The following is a 16,897-nucleotide window of genomic DNA, read 5'->3' as shown; positions in this document are numbered from 1 at the left end:
GCTTCATGTTTATTTAGATTGGAAACAACATTTTAAGTCCTCCAATATTATTATAATTATTGCCCAGCATACAAATTATTTGGGAAGCTGGGACCTTAATGTTGTCACCTTGACAAAATACTCCAAGAAGCCTGAATTTGAAAGCTCCTCTTACAGAGGGAGGAGGAGTTTATATGCCCAAGGATTCCTGCTTCTCACTTCTTTCCACATCTGAGGAATCATATGATCAAGCAGCAGGAAAAAGAAATATTTCAAATGTTTTCAAGTTGAATTTTGTCTATCTTGCTGCGCCTACTTTTTGCTCTGTTATTTTGTTTAAGAAAACTACTGTCATCACATACAAAATTCATGTTTTTCTGACAAATCATTTAAAATTATACCATCCCCTAAACCCCCTTCTTTAATGTAAATGATACTGAAACTCTTGATACATCAGTTCTACAATAGTATTGCTTTCTTAATATAAGGGGTAAGGAATCACAAAATTCCTTACAGGCATCTTCTAAAATATGTTAAGTTCTATATACCTAATAACCCTTAAGTGTTTTACTGTCTGGGCCCTTTGTCTACCAGCAGAAATGTACAAAACCAGTTTCTTGAAAAAACGTGCTTGAAAAAAAAAGAAGTGTCAGGGTGGTTTGCTTAGAGCAGATTAAACTCTTGAAAAGATGATCACTATTCACAATTAGCTGACAAAGAATTAATAAGCAGTTCAATTGGCCAGGTCAAGACAATAAAAATTAATTAAATCCATAAACATTTTTTCACCTTACCCAAGCCCCTTTAGGTACTGGTTATTTGTAATTTTCTATTTATGCTGTCTCATGCCTGTCTCATGTCTGTCATGCCACTCATATAGATGCTTAAAGAAAGCTAATAAATGACACAACAAATCAGATAAATGCTTGAATTTGTTTAAAGAAATAGTTTTATGTGTTTTCCAGAGTTGATCTTTTAATTGCAAATATATTTTTTCATTTATTTTCTATTAAAAAAAGAAAAGGCATTAACAATTTACTGTGTTATGACTCTCACTATTCTTTACTGAAATTCTCTTTCCCAGTATCAGAGATGTACTGCGATTCCAGTAATAAGCTGTACTTGGATTTATGAGTAAAATACAGTGTCAATCATGACATGAAGACATGTAATTCTGTTTTCTATGACTCATCAGCTTTTTTCCAGTTCCCACCTTCACATAAAAAAGTATTTTTTTTTAAATTTGTGAGATATATTGCATGGTCAGGACAGTGCAAAAGAGGACAATACTCAACTTTTCCTCCTACTGCACAGCTGTTCTCTTACTAGTTTTCATTCTTTCTTTCCCCTGTCTTTTCTCTGAGAATTGAAATATCAGTGAACATTTTCATCAACATTTTATGATCCTGCTAGAATGCTTCTGGTAGAAAGAAAATCTCTAAGAAGAAAATAAAAAGAAATCTGTTGATTTTTTCTCAAATTCTTGAAAATTGATAAAAATCATGACTTGCAGAACGTTTCACCCATTTATTAGGATTGTCTTTTTATTGTCTTTTCTGGGCTAAATGAAAAATAGTAGCAATAATCATTATTTAGTTGCTGGAATACAGAAAGCAAGAGGTGCAACACCATGCACAAATTCTGTTTAAACTGATACACAACACAAAGCATAAAATCCCTCCATGGATTTCTGTTATTTTACATCCCCAGAAACCAACATCACCAAAATACATAAAGGATTTGCTTTTGGCTTCAGTGAGTATGGATAAGATACGATATATGGTTCAGACTCTATGTTTTGAGTGGGATTTTTATTACTTAAAATTTTCAGCAAGACAGCAATGAGATGTAACCTTCTCCTAAAGACAAGCTCTCATTCTCCAGCTACTTTCATTTTGCTAGATCTTAATGTTCTTCTTGAATGCCTGAGGAACTTTATCTTCCTGTTTGGCACAGTTCTAAATTGGCTTAAATCATATTTATCCAACAGTTACCTGCATTATATTTTCAAGGGTAATTTGTGTCCTTCTGCTAGACCATTTATTTCTCGTGCTTTGTAGGGTTCCATTCTGGCCCTGTCCTTACTCAGCAATCCAAAGCTGCCTGTGTGCAGTGTTGTACACTGGCATGATGCTGGATTTCAATTCTATGCCGACAAGATGCAGCTCTCGTCAACCAAACCAGCAATTTCAGACTATGCTATTACCATATTGACAAGCTGGTAAGCATAAAAGCCTCTATGGGCATCAATTTTCTTTAGTTAAAACCAGAAAAAAAACCCTGAGCTGTTCATGGCTGACTCTTGCCATCAACCCAAGCCCACCTGAACTTCTAACACATCATAAAATTCAACCCAGGTTCATTGGTTAAAAACCTTATTTTGATTGCAAGCTCTTCTTTCAGTGTTGCAGTCAAAAGATTAGGGCTTCCTATTATTAGTTGAACTAAATGTGCTTTGCTTATTGCTCACTCATGCTTTTATGTTCCCTGGGCTAGATTATTTTAATGCCCAGCTTGTTGATCTGCCAATGAGGCCGATTATCAAATTTCATCGTGTAGCCAAGTTCTGTTTCCAGAGCAAGTATTGTACAGACTAATGCCTGTTTCCTACCTGCTGTTCTCCCCCAGTGGCTACTAATACACCATAAAATCTATTTAAGCTGTTACTGCTCTTGCATTACCAAGTTTTTCATGAACTTTGACTTACTACTAAGAGATATTTGTCAGGGGGCTGATTCTACCAAGTTAAGGTAATGGAAGCTTTATCACTGAGCGCAGAAAAAAAAATAGGACATAAAACCACATATTCTCTACTCATGTTCTTAAAGCTATTGCATGAGCACTGGGTGATGGTTTTCTGCTTGTGTCCTATATATATTTCGGAAACAGGTGGTGTATCCCAACTGGCAGACTCAGCAGCACTTTTCAGGTCCTGAATTCTGATGTTTGTGCCCTATGGCTATATCCTATATATTGAAATAAAACTATTTCTTTGCGAACTCTGATTTTCTTCTGAAGGAAGCACTCACATGCCACTGCCCTTCTGTCAGGTTGATCAGAGGATTAGGGCTGACAGAGGCAGTCTGGGCTGCTGTGCCTGGTAATGGTCTGAGTATGCCACAAGCTGCACAAGATTTGTATGGTTTTCTGAGGGGTTCTGGCTTATGAAGGTGCTGTATCCATCAGCTGCCATGGAATAAAGAGCCATTTAACTTTATTTTGGTCCTTGTAGTAATTTGTAAGAATTTTAACTAAATGTTCTTTACCATTAACTAATAATGTAAGAAATAATGTAAAAGCCTGTCCTGGCAAACAAGAGAACAGCCTGTTTTTATCAGCAACCTCATTTAGACAAGAGTCTTCTTGGGTGGTGCTACTGAAATCAATGAAAATTCTCCATAACAAAACACACTATGGCCTAAACCAGAAGCAGTCATGTTACAGAGTCACTGGCCCACCCTACTGGCTTTCCTCATGGCATCCCTTTCTGCTGGAGAGTTGATCACTGATTCATGTGGTCCCTCATCTTTGCACATCCAGGTGTGGTCACACAGATCTGAGGAAGAATCTAATTTTAGGACTAACATATTTCATTACTTGTGTCAAATGTCTTCTTATCAGTAATCGAAAGAAAAAGAAAATATGAAGAGTTTTGTCCCCAGGACTTGGCTTTTAAATAACCAAAATTAAACCTACGAGAACAGTGATATTAGAACACAGGGCTTCAAAGATGAGTAGTGGAGAGAGGAAGAATTTGACTCTATAGCACTGACAACAAAGGTAATTTCACAACAGATTGCAGAACTTACTTGTTCATAAAAAGTCCTAACAAGAGTTGCTGCACAAAGGAGTGCCAGTGCTTAACAGGAAAAGAGCAGTTGTAGAACCCCTAAAGTTGTAGCTAAGAATATGGGCCTACAGGGGTTATACTGAAGATTAAAATATTTTGGCTGTAGTGAGTGCTGTAATGAGAATACATCTAGAGATTACCCGAGAAAGCTGAAAAGTATTTAATTTAGATGGCACCCTACAAAAGTTAATGTGAAAATCTTGCTTAGAGGTAATAGATGGAGGGTACAAGACTCATATTTTAAGTGTTAACCTTTTACCTGACAGTGCGATATTGTAATTAAAATGAGAGCATTCTTTGTTTGGGAATTTATTTTACATTTCTAATTGTTTTGTAATTCCTAGGTTAGGAATTTTCTCCATCAATTTCTGACTGGCAGAAGTCAAGGATTTTTCACAGCAATACAATGGAATGAGTGAGCTTCATTGTACTGATCAAAAGATTAAGCAGCAACTTGGTTTAATTGTTGTGATTGAATTAAACTATTCTTGAATATTAATCTTTTTTCTGGTCTATGTTGAATACAAACATGGAAATTCAACTGATTTCTTTCTAGCAACCCAATCCTTAAGAACTTGCCCCAAACTTTGAGTCACTTTGATGTTCAAAGGCTTTGGCTGAGATCAGAGATGAGAAAAAAAAAAGAATGGGGACCTCTTCACAATATTTTTACCTTTGAAGTGTCAGGTTAAAAGTACTATTTCTGTTTTCTTAAACAAGGAGGAGAATGAAGGATAAGATCATGAATTATGATAACAGATGAATGACAAATGTTTTGTATGAAGTACATTTCCTTATCAGGAGAGAGAACATTCTTCTAACAGATTTCCAAAGAGATTGACAATTTGTACAGTCAGTTATTGGGAAGGAAAAGATACATGGTTGTATTTTGGTTTTAACTGTTTAAGTGGGAATAAAGGCTTTATTTGGAACTTTTTTCCCTCTGTTTTCCTCTACATTTCATACTACTGGTAGCAAACACGCACATTATCCAACTGTCAACAAATCCCCTAGACTCAAGCCTGGAACAGTACATCCCACATCTCCCCCATGAAAGTACTTCATGAAAGCTCCTCTGTCATTCAAGATCATAATATTCCCTCCTCTATTTATTTCTAAGTGTCACTCAGCTCCATTCTACCAGCTTGGAAAAACGTCAAGAACTTTTATCTTCAGAGTCAGTTGCCAGTTCTGTTTAGTGAACAAGCCAGCAGGGACCTCTGGTGCCATCACTGCAGCTCAGTCAATGCCCCTCTCTTCAGGGATGGAGTATATCATTATCCCGATGGCTGGACAGAAAAAAGCTGCATTTTTAGAATAGTTTTCAGGGAGCAGTTACTGGAAATCTCCTCCCTTGAGACAGACTATTGGCAACAAGTTTTGCTGCTGTGACATGAGGTATTGCATCGAGGCCCAATCCTGCCACTAATAAAGTTAGTGGGAAACATATCATTCTTTTCAAGCAAAGTCAACAGGATTAGTGTAGCAAATCAGAGCTAAAAATGTACCTTGCATCTACAAATGCAAATAGAATGTCATCTTACAAGTGTGAATGTCATTTTCTGTCTGTTTTCAGAATCTGGCTTTGTTTCAAATCAGAATAAGCCCCTTCCCTGAATTTAAAATTGACAATAAAGAAAATGGAAATTTTATTTTCACATTACAGCATCTCCATTTTTGGGTTTTGGGGTGTTTATTTAAGTTTGCAGCTAAAAAAAGTCCAGAACAGACTGTTTCAGTGTTGGATTTCTTTTTCCTCTGAAAAAAAGAAAAAAACAACCCCTTTTTTAGTTTTCTCTAGAACAAGGCATAGACATTGTAGAGATTTTAATTTTTAACAAAAACTATTTTCTGATAGGAAACAGTTTACAGTTTTCCTTAATCAGCTCTAGCAGAGTCTTTTAATTGCCAGCAGACACATTACACAGCTGTGCTAGGAAACATAACCTGCTCAGTCTGAATGGAGAATTTCATTTGATGTCAGCTGTCACACCCACGGGCTCTTGACTGCACTAACAGGTAACAGTCTCAATGTCTTGGCAAGTGCATTTTCCTATAAAGAAATAAAATGGTGCTGGGTTATTTTAATTATAAATACATATGTGTGTGTGTGGGTGTGTATTATATATATATTATATATATATATATAAATATATATATATAAATGTTGGTTCTTTTTTTTTCATAAGATATTATCATACTTGGCAATACTGGCTTTAATTCTACTTAAAATGACAGAACTGAATTGTCATCATTTTTAATGGGTGAAATCTATGCAGTTCATCAGAGGTGCTGTAAAATCTAATCAGAAATTAGACTGTAAAATTAATAGGCCTATATTCTCTATAATGCTGTTTTATAAATCTGAAACTGTAGCACATTTGGAGTTTCACAATTAAGCAGTGCTGAGATCTTCAGTTTAAACAAATAACCTGTGAAATAACTGGTACACTATGCTAAAGAACTGGTGGCTGTGTTTTATTTTGAGTAGTAGGGTACCAAATGCACTAATTCCATGCCTGGGCTTTCATTTGAGTGTATTTCTATACCCCAGTTATAAACCATGGGGTAACTCCCCCTGGTTTATTTTTTCACAGATATTTACAGAATATTCTGAGTTGGAAGAGCCTCACATGGATGAAGAAATCCAGCTCATGAGTGGCCCATACTTTTTATGCAGCAAAGGTTAAGAATGGCACTGGTTTTGACCACGCAGCCCTTGTGTGCGAACATCCAGGTGACAGGAAGGCAGTGCTAACTTGGTCAGAGAGGAATAACAGGGACAAATGGACAGGAGAGGCGTGACACAAGCTAAGAAAGGAACTGGTGTGCAGCCTTGCCGTAGCAGCAGCACTGGGAGAAAGGGGAGCGCAGGCAGCAGCCCCTCAGCACTGCCCTGCTCCGGGGGGCTGCGGGAGCCCAGCCGTGGGCAGGGAGGTGGGTGATGGTTGTGAGCATCTCCCCCTCCCTGCGCTCTGCAGGAGTACACGCAGGGAAGCACGGAGCCTGGGCCAAAGCCTCCCGAAAGCCCCCAGAGCCCTACAGGAAAATCCCAAAGCGGGATTTTCCTCCCCATAGCAGCAGAAGGAGGGTGAGGGGGTGCCGCTTGCGATGCCTCCCCTGCCCGCAGCAGGACCGGGCAATCTGGCCGAACATATGTGACATTATGTAATGCCACGGGAGCGGCGGCTGTGGACGGGGAGCGATGGCAAGGAGGCAACGGGCAGACAGCAAAGCTGCCTTCCCTGGGCTCAAATGATTCACTCCTGTTGGGAATTTGCACCATTTTAGCGCCGAGTACCTCCCGTGTTATGACTATCCAGAGTTACTATAAAACCTCAGGGTTCATCTGCAGAAACATTTCTCACGCTGGAATTCTCTGTGGAGACATACTTATAAAAACTGGTATGAGGGGAAGATTAAATAGATAAGAGCATAAAAACAGATTTTAGAATAAACAGTCTTGTAGATGAGTTGAATGGGGAGGCAGGAGCTGACACTCCTGGTTCTCCTGCCAAATTCTGTCATACTGGACAGAACTCTGTTCCCACCTCAGTTTCCCAGATTTGAAAGAATGGTAATGCCTTTTTCAGCTCTTTCTCCACCTTATCTAAGCATACTGTAATACAGCAGGAATACCTGCACTGGAGACATTTGTACTCTGTCTAGCATACGGAATCTGGATCCCAGTTTAGTCTTCAAACTTGGAACAAATAATTAACATATAAACACACTGCCTTTTGGTTTTGGCTTGTGTACTCTTTTCTTGTAGCTCCTGCTATTCATTCTATCTCTATCTCCATCCCAACAGAAAAAGAAATGTTTGCCAAGGGCAAAAGAGTAAAATCAGTAATTTTTACCTTTTTTTTTTTTTAACAACCTGATAGAGAATACAGCACAGTGAATAAGATTTTTTTTAATCCAGTCTTTAAAAAAAAAAAAAAACACAACAAAAAACCTTGAGTAGTATTTCTTCATATTAATAAAACCATTCACTGAAGTAATCTTGTCTTACACCATTAGTGCACAGCAATACAAAACAAGGTGAAAACCTTTGGAAAGGTACTTAAAACAATAAATCTGTAACAAGGAATATGCTTTCTCTCTATCATAATGGCACATTTAAGAGGCCTCTGCTTTACCAGTGGCAATTCAGAGTGACAATGCCTGCCTTAATGCTGTTGTCTTTTAGCTACTATTATAGAAATTGTAGTTACACAATTTTCAAAGTGAGCAATTTTATGTAGTTAATTGTGTAACGTTGTTTATGAATTTAAACCACAGAACTAATATATTATTCACAGACATGCATAATGGACTCTTTGTATTGAATGATGGTTTAAGAAAAAAATGTAACTGATTTTGCAGCTACAGTGATTGATTTATGAAGTAAAATTAAAAGTGCTAAGTATGTATTACTTGGCTACTCACCAGCTAAATGGATGGGGGTGGTATGAAAAATATCTATATATAACTAACTGCAATGTATGGATATCAAGGAATCAGGGAAATTATTTAAAGCAAAGCAAAAGGATTAACCTAGAAGTAAATGGTGAAGATTTAGGAAAGGCAATTGGCTATCAAGGGAAACTAGACAAGAATTAGATGTTCTTGCCTATAAAAATCTTGTCTAATATAAGGTAATGGAAGCTTTATTCTTAGAAATTCTAAAACAGCTGGATCGAACAATATCAAATTAAAAGACAGCACTCCAGTAACATCTCTCATTAATATCTTGCTTTTTAAGTAATGGTGGGACTTTAAATGAAATGGTACCCAATATGAATAATAGAAACTACCTGCCTTTAATGAAGACAGGACCTCTGTGGTACCAAGGGATCTGACTTCTTGATACTTACCAAGAGGTACTGGAAGTACTTTCCATTTTTAATTCATTTGGAGGGGTTTAAAACAAAAAAAGATATCATTACACATGGTGAATGTCACACAAGTTCATGGGCAGTTCCATTAAAGAGCTTTACTCTAAGTAAAAAGTCTCAGTTTAGATAAAAGCTATGCCCTGGTATTGTGCTGTAGCTTTTTACACTAACAAATTTTAACTGGACAACAAATTGGAGAAAGCACTTGTTTTATTTCACCAGATTTCTTTCTCTGAACTGATAGTTTAAGAAAAGTATGTAAAGTCTTATTAAAGTGCATGAGCAATTTGGAAGAAACACACCAAAGCAATACACTAAACTTGCTGTTTCCACCATCCTCTTCACTTACACTAAGCAAAGGAGAGTCTCAATTAGCTCTTAGCTAAATACCACAAACATATTGCTATCCTTTATTTGATCTAGCCTGCTTCAGGGATAAAAAAAAGTATTTAGAGGATAACTACTCTAGTAAAAGGACAGTTCCTCTTGTCACAGGGCATAAGGAGATAGGTTTATTAAGGAAGTTTGTATAATTTAATAAAAAAGTTAATATAAATGTTTCCATGTTGATGTGCCTTGATTTAAGCTCTAAAATTAAGCAAGTTTCACATTTCTGTGAAAAAGTCATGAACAGCAGCCTGTAGTATAACTTGCCTTTAAGCTACAGCAAAATAACAAACACACTTTTCCTAGACTGATAACTGTCACATATTTTGACATAGAAATGGGATGGATCATTTATTACTTTGATTTTGGAAACCTGACACCATCAAAATATTATAAAGCAAAAACATTGCATCAACATGGAACTTTTTTACTCCTGAACTTCTGTTGGGCAAAATGAAATAAAATTCACGCAGATCTTTTGACATTTATCTTCTGTTTACCACATGTATATAGATCTCCATGCTACACTATCTTTGTTTATAAACTATGTAACATATATAGGATACATAAAAGCAATTTTCCCTCAGACTCACATATGCCTATTCCCTATTGAGTATTAACTTAAGTTCATTTTAACTTCATACTCTTTCTCCATTTATTCTCCTGCCAAAGCAGTCTGACCCTTCTTCCACCTGAACATTTAACACACATTATAAGTTTCAGCTCTTCGTCTTTCTGGAAATTTATCTTCATACTTTGTGAACTTCATAACTCATATTTTCATCAAGTTTCAGTCATGACACTCTTAAATGTCTGAGTGACTGTATTTGAGTGTCTGTTTACACTCTTATGACATGTGTACTGGGATGACACTATGAACTCCCAAGAAAAAGCAGGCCGTGCATACAGTATATCAATAATGTTTAAAATGTTCCATATAGAAATGAAATGGAAGTTCTGACACTACTGCCTTTTCTGGTGTAATTTATTCAACTCATAGCCACCAATTTGAAATTTTTATATATGCTAACAGTTCTGACCTGCTCCACTGGCTGAGATAGGAAAAGAAAGAATGGTCATTAGCACAATATGATAACTAATGGAAAGCAGAAGTTCACATTTAACAATTTAGCAAAATATGGATAGAAGACTAGTTTACAAATAAATAGCTGCAGTTGTCATAAATTAAAAAAAAAAAAAAACAACAAAAAGACAAACAAAAAGCCCATCCAAACTTATCTCTTAGAGTTCATTTGTTATTGAATAAATTAGAGCACAGTCTACTACAGATGACCTGGTGGCCATCTAGGATTACATACTGGAGCCCAGGCTATTCAGCCCAAAGGTTAGGGCCTGTGTCCAGAACTGGGAAAAGAGCCAAATGTTCAGGGCCAAAAATCAGGAACAAGAAAATCAAACCAAGGGTCAGCAGCTGGAGATAAGAATAAGCATCTGCCCAGGAATCATGATCTGAAATCAGAAATGCACAAGAAGAAACTGCAGTCACAGGGCACAATGCAGAGGTGATTCTGAAAATATATACTATGAGGTGCAAAAGGATGTCCTGGAGTTCTGCCTCAGAGACCTGCTGCTGAGCCACTGGCTGATGTGCTCTGGCTAACAGGTCCAAACTGCAGGAATCCTGATCTACTACTACAAAAGATCTTTTCACAGAGTAGCAGGTTTTCTCTGAAAAATATGGCAATTAAACTGGCCTTTTACCATTCCAAACTCCGGATATTTAGAAAGATGGAACCTCTTTTCTCAGTATCATACTTATTAAATAGATTAATAGAAGGCTTCCACTTCTTCTTTTGCTGAACCTGAAAGTTCCAGAGGCATAACATCCACAGAACACTTCTAGATTTTGCACTAACATGGAACTTTTGGATCTGTTAAAGGCAGGAATAAATTAAACCAAACAGATCAAAGTTGCACTAATATGGATCTTTAGACTTTTAATAATTCTTTGACCCTCCTAAGGCTTTTTCTTAGTATCACTACAGAGAACTATGCCAAATGGTCAGACTGGACTTCCACCTGCAATTCTGTATGCATAAAGTAGCAGTGGAGGAAGATTGATGCAAAAGGGTCTGGCATGAAAACTCAGATCAAAAGATAAGTAGAATGGTTTGGACTGGAAGGGATCTTTAAAGGTCACCTAGTCCAATCACCATCCAGTGAGCAGGAACATCTTCCAGTATACCAGTTTGCTCAGAGCCCTGTCCAATGTGATGGGGATGGGGCATCCACCATGTCTCCAGGCAATCTGTGAACATATTTCACCACCCTCAATATAAAACATTTCTTTCATATATCTAGTCTGAATCTACTCTCTTTTATTTTTAAACCATTGCAACTTATCCTGTTGCAAGAGGCCCTGCTAAGAAGTTTGTCTCCATCTTTCTTATAAGCCCCCTTCAAGTACTGAAAGGCCACTATAAGGTCTCCCCAGACCTGTTTCTTCTCCAGGCTGAGCAACCCCAGCTCTCTCAGCCTCTCCCCATAAGAGAGGTGCTCCAGCCCTCTAACCATCTTCAGGACCCTCCTCTGGACTCCCTCCAACAGGTCCTTCTGTGCTGGGACCCCAGAGCTGGAGGCAGCACTGCAGGTTGGGTCTCACCAGAGCAGAGCAGAGGGGCAGAATCCCCTCCCTCCCCTGCTGCCCACAGTGCTTTGAATGCAGCCCAGGACACGGGTGGTTTCTGGGCTACCAGTGCACATGGCCAGGGCATGTCCAGCCTCATCCCCCAGCACCCCCAAGTCCTTCTTGGCAGAGCTGCTCTCCATCTGTTCATCCATCAGCCTGGTTTGGTATGGGGAAACCCTGCACTTGGTCTTGTTCAATCTCATGAGGTTCAAATGGGTCCAGTTCGGGACTTTGTTCAAGTCCCTCTGGATGGCATCCGTTTCCTTGGACATGTCAACTGCACTACACAGTTTGGCTTTGTCTGCAAATTTGCTGAGGGTGCACTTGATCCCGCTCTCCTTGATGAAGATATTAAACAATACTTGTCCCGACACAGTCCTAGGCCCAAGTTCAAATTCCTTCCTCCTGGGGTTGCTCAGGACTGATGCCTAACATCCCTTAAAAGAGCATATCTGTTTTGTGCATGGCTGTGGACCAAGAGTTCTTGTCTGCACTGCATTAGTATGAGAGTTTGGAGAGTTTGTGAGAGAGATAGGCATGGCTTGGTATGCTTGTGAGGGAACAGTGATGGACAGATATTACTGTCACTACTCCTTGGGAATGCAGTTCTTGCTGGAAGTGGCAGCTATGAGGTACATCTATGAGAAGAAAGGTGGAATGGGCCATGAACTTAGCCCTATCCACATGTACAGCTTGGGTCAAGCAAGTTTTGGAGCCACTGCTTCAGAAGTTCTACGCATCCCTGGACTGGGGTATTCTCCACTACAGCACTGTGGCTCCTTACCATAATGATTCTCATTTATCTCTTCCAAATGGTTAAATCTTGCTTAGGTATATAAGGATATCTTAGGCATGTAAGAATTTAAACATGCAAAAATAGTGCAGTGGGTCAGACCACCCACAATTTACTTAGAAAAAACATGTTGAGGATTTTGCTATGACCTCACCCTATTTTTCTATGTGAAAGAAAAATATTGTCTGACTTCCTTCATAGCATATTCTACATCTTATTGACAAATCACTTATGACACTAATTTATTAGCATAGAAATATTACTACACTCAAGACAGCCTGCTTTGATTTACTACATCAGGGTTTTTCATATGCCAAGGTCCTATCATCTCTGCTTGATCATTAAAAGTCCCTTGGCTTTTTGTTTTTTGGGGTTTTTTGTACAACAGAAGAGTTTTGTCCTGTGGCCCTGGCTAAAACCCTGAGTATCAGAATGGATTTGCAGCTCAAAGGAAGATTCATTGAGCTGATGCTTAAGAAATACAGGATGTGTTTTTCAAAACTGCTGTCTTACATTAGCTCCTCGCCACAAAAGTCAGTAGCAAAGTAGGAAAAAAAAGGGGGACATAAACACAGAAAAGTAAAATCTAACAACAATTAGAGACAAGAATTCCACAGAGACATGAAAAATAATTGTAGAATTTAGTCGTTTTTCCAGCATCGTTGTATAACATGAAAGATGGGTGGCCAGTTTCATAATAGCGGGGGGGTTGGAACTAGATGATCTTTAATGTCCCTTCCAACCCAAGCCTTTCAGCGAGTCTATGGTAAGCTGCCATTCCAGGTGTTTTCCTCTCTTTCATAGGTGTATCATTGTCCTCACCAGCTTCATTTCACTACGTGCCCAACCCGTGACTGACTACTGGTACTAGTCAAAGTAAGCAAGCCCTGTGTCACTAATGTTCCAGATTACAAAGGTCCATTCAGAAAACATATTAAAGATAGAAAATGGACACTAAAGCTAAAACTTACACTCTATCCCTCACATAAATTGGTTTGTATTTTGAAAAAGAAATCAAAGTCTCATTGATCTGAAACTTGTAGTTCAAATGAAATCTATGGAAAATCAAGTGGCTTATATTTAATTCAAAGATCTTTCCTGGAAAAAGAAAAAAATACATCTTAACACATAACAGAAAATAACAATTTATTTTATCTTGTCTCCACTTCTGAAACAAAGGAAGCCAAAACAATTTCATTATTATGTGAAATGAGCTATCAAAATGGGATACGAATAAAAATTTTAGACACATTTTCAAATTTTTCATGCATTTTCAGAGATTTTTATTTATATTTTAGCAAATACTACTTTAGCCATAGCAATGAATTTGAACACCTGTTGTTTGTGTAATGTGTACCTACCAGTCTCTCAGCCAGACCAGACCGTGCTATAACATAATTTCAAAGAGTATGTTCTTATTTTGTCTGAAAAGTAAACAATTCATCTGCCCACAAGGAAACAAGTTTGCTTGTCAACACAGAAAATGGATGCATGGTGATATTATATATCCAGCATAAAAAACAGCACAAAGTTTTGAAATAAAATAAATATCTCAAAATATCTTATATGTGTAAGTTCAATTCACGTAAATAAGTAACAGCTAATTAGTGAACATTTAAGTTGCGTTATCAAACACAGCCTTCCCATGCAGAAATACACCTTAAAGGCTGTGAGAATTACACTTGCTCCTTTTTTGGTCTTCACACCACCCACGTGCATGGCTGATAACACACAGAAATGCCCTAATGTTTTCCCCTCCCTCTCCTTCTCCAACAGATATGAGAGCACAGTGTTGATACACAGCTGCGTCAAATTCTCATTCAGAAACCAAATCTCCAACAGGAACTTTGTCCCCATATATATCAAAAAGTCAACACAGCTCATTGTCACATACGCCGCGCATTAGGAAGCTTATTCTGTCCTCGGATTGCTGAGATACTTGGCAAGACAGACAGCCAGCCTCTCTGTCTCCCCGATGGCGTCTGCAGTGCTGCAGATTTGTCATGTATTTCATCGAGCTGAACTGAGCACATAAATTTTCAGTTATGACTAAAAAGTTAGAAAATTCTCCACAGATGGAAATTACACGTCCTTACTGATAGGCAGGCAGGGAGCACTTTGGGGAACAAGAGCAGGAACAAAGGATCAATCCCAGAGTGTGAGAGTGACTTAGAGAAAGCAAGAACAAGCTAAAAGTAACACTGGCAAGAAATAAATTCTATGTTAACTCTAGTAGATCCTTCTACATTTGTTCATTTTCCAGCCACAACATCATTAAATATTTAAATCACTCTCACTGTAGGTGGCAGTTTATTGGGATGATTTTTTTTTTGAGAATTGAGACAGTAAACCAAAAGCTTCTACCACAGTGTCAACCCTGACTTTAAAGGCAGCATCTCCACAATAAACCACTGATCTCCATCCTTAACTATGGCAAACCAGTGCCCACATCCAGACTACAGAGAGATCATGCAGAACCTTCCACTTAACACAGAAGCAATACAAATCTGTGTTTTCATATAAAATCTCTTATCAGACAGAAAGACCAAAAGGAACAACATCCTTTCATAACAAAGACTTGAACTATTCTCCAGTATATCATAATGAGCAGTTGTAGGCAAATGTAATGATTTTACTAATTTCTGTATCTTAGAAAAGCATATTTTCAATCAGTATTTTACACAGGACAGGCCATGATCTTGGTCTGAAGTACAAAAACCTGAGGTTCTTACCAGTGAAAGGTTTAACCTGAATGGGAGGGAAAAAAACATTGCTGTTTGAACAACTCTTTTGAAGAAGTTTGCCAGGCAAATATAGGTAGATGTATAAAATTAACTTAATTTTAATTCACTCTTTCATTCTAATTTTGTAATAATGTGTGTCACTAGTCCAAGGTGTACTAGTTTATTATTACCAACACATAAAGTAGTGAGCTACTTAAATATCTCTTCTGCTTTTTAACATTCAAAACACATTTGTATTTTATTTGAAATACAATTTTGAAAAAATTAGGTGAAGTCGTAGTTCAAAAAGTGTTTTACAGCATAAATAGGACACCAAATGATAGATGTCAATTTGCTTTACAGAGCATTTTCAGTATCTGTACAAGCACATTCTAGCTGATAGAATACAACCTACACTGGGAAGAAGCAAGTGGTGGTGGAAAGTTTGCCATAACTACACCAGGAAAATAGCTGCAGAAACACTCTCTTACTCTACCACTTCAGTGTGGACAACACTAAATATAGAAGACATGCAGAACAGAAAATTCTCTAGAGAAGAGCAAAATCAAAAAAAAATCAGAAACAAACAACAGCACCAGTCCGAGGGCAGCTATGCCAATCCTATTTTGGACTATTCTCGTTTGTTTTCTTCCAGTATTCCAACCAAAGGAAATCCCCCTGTATTTTCTTAAGACATCTGAATTTGCATGAGCTGGATGGAAGGAAGGCTCTTCTGATAGCCTTACCTAAAGAGGTTCAAAATAGGGACTAGGGAGTGTATAAACTAAGAAGAAAATTCATAGGCACATACTCTTAGTGGAAAGATACTAGTTTCAGGATTAAAAAGGAAATACCTACAAGCCATATTTGCATGCATGAACCTTTTTAAGACCTTTGTTTTTTTCCAAAGGACAGACAGCAATAGGACTTGTCTCTTCTAAAGCTCACAGCACCTTGAATGAACTGACTTTTACTTACCTGTTAGGTCTCTCCCAATAGTAGGATCCCAGCAGAACTCCAACCAAGTAGTACTACACAGTCCTTCTCTAGGATCTGGTTCTTGGTTCAGGTAGACAACAGCTGGGATGATTCTGAAACAGTCTGCTGAGAAAGAAAATAATAAATTTGAAACAACAGCAGCTATACACAGACAAAAATTTAAATTAAAAAAAAAAGAGAGAGTGAAAGAAAAGAAATGAAACAAGGAAAATAAGATTTGACCTGTGAGTAATTTTCCTGTTTATTCTTGTGTTTCCAACTGGAGCCAGGTGACACAGGCACAGAAGACTGTCATGAAAATGGGGGGAGGGGAAGGCAAGAGGGAGATACAAACACTCACCTGTCTACTTTAGCAAAGTCGACAGCCAGAAGACTTGCTACCTTGCAAACCTGGTCCAAGTTCCTGTTTTGCTTGATTTGGACTATGTACCTGAACTTCAGCCTGTTGCCCTAGCCCATGAAACCTAACCATGGGGTTATAGGGACTCTCCCCCTTCTTCCTATTATACCTTCCCCTGCAAATATATTACTGTAACATGTGTTAATGCCAAGAGAAAAAGAATGAAAGGAACCCACTCCACACAATAGGGAATAGCCTGATAGGGCTCATCTTTTTGGATGAGGCAAGCCCAGGAT

At 38.0% G+C, this 16,897-nt stretch overlaps 1 protein-coding gene across 3 annotated transcripts in view; it reads right to left on the bottom strand.

The window, feature by feature from the left end:
• The window catches only part of NRIP1 (nuclear receptor interacting protein 1), a 97,420-nt gene extending 80,759 nt beyond the window's left edge, over window positions 1-16,661 (bottom strand). Inside the window, exons 1-2 of one of the 3 annotated variants that reach the window (XM_071563173.1) lie at window positions 16,602-16,661; window positions 16,241-16,363 (exon numbers count right to left, since the gene is read on the bottom strand). The gene's annotated coding sequence lies outside the window, so the exon portion shown is untranslated. Of the gene's footprint in view, window positions 1-16,240; window positions 16,367-16,483; window positions 16,572-16,601 lie in introns of those variants that run through there. The other 2 variants (XM_071563183.1, XM_071563163.1) reach the window with 2 other exon arrangements.
• Between the last annotated feature and the right edge of the window lie 236 nt (window positions 16,662-16,897).

The sequence above is a fragment of the Pithys albifrons genome, chromosome 1, assembly GCF_047495875.1.
Source record: "Pithys albifrons albifrons isolate INPA30051 chromosome 1, PitAlb_v1, whole genome shotgun sequence".
NCBI lineage: Eukaryota > Metazoa > Chordata > Aves > Passeriformes > Thamnophilidae > Pithys > Pithys albifrons.
Note: the sequence above shows the minus strand (reverse complement) of the source record. Positions and strands in the feature narration are given on the sequence as shown.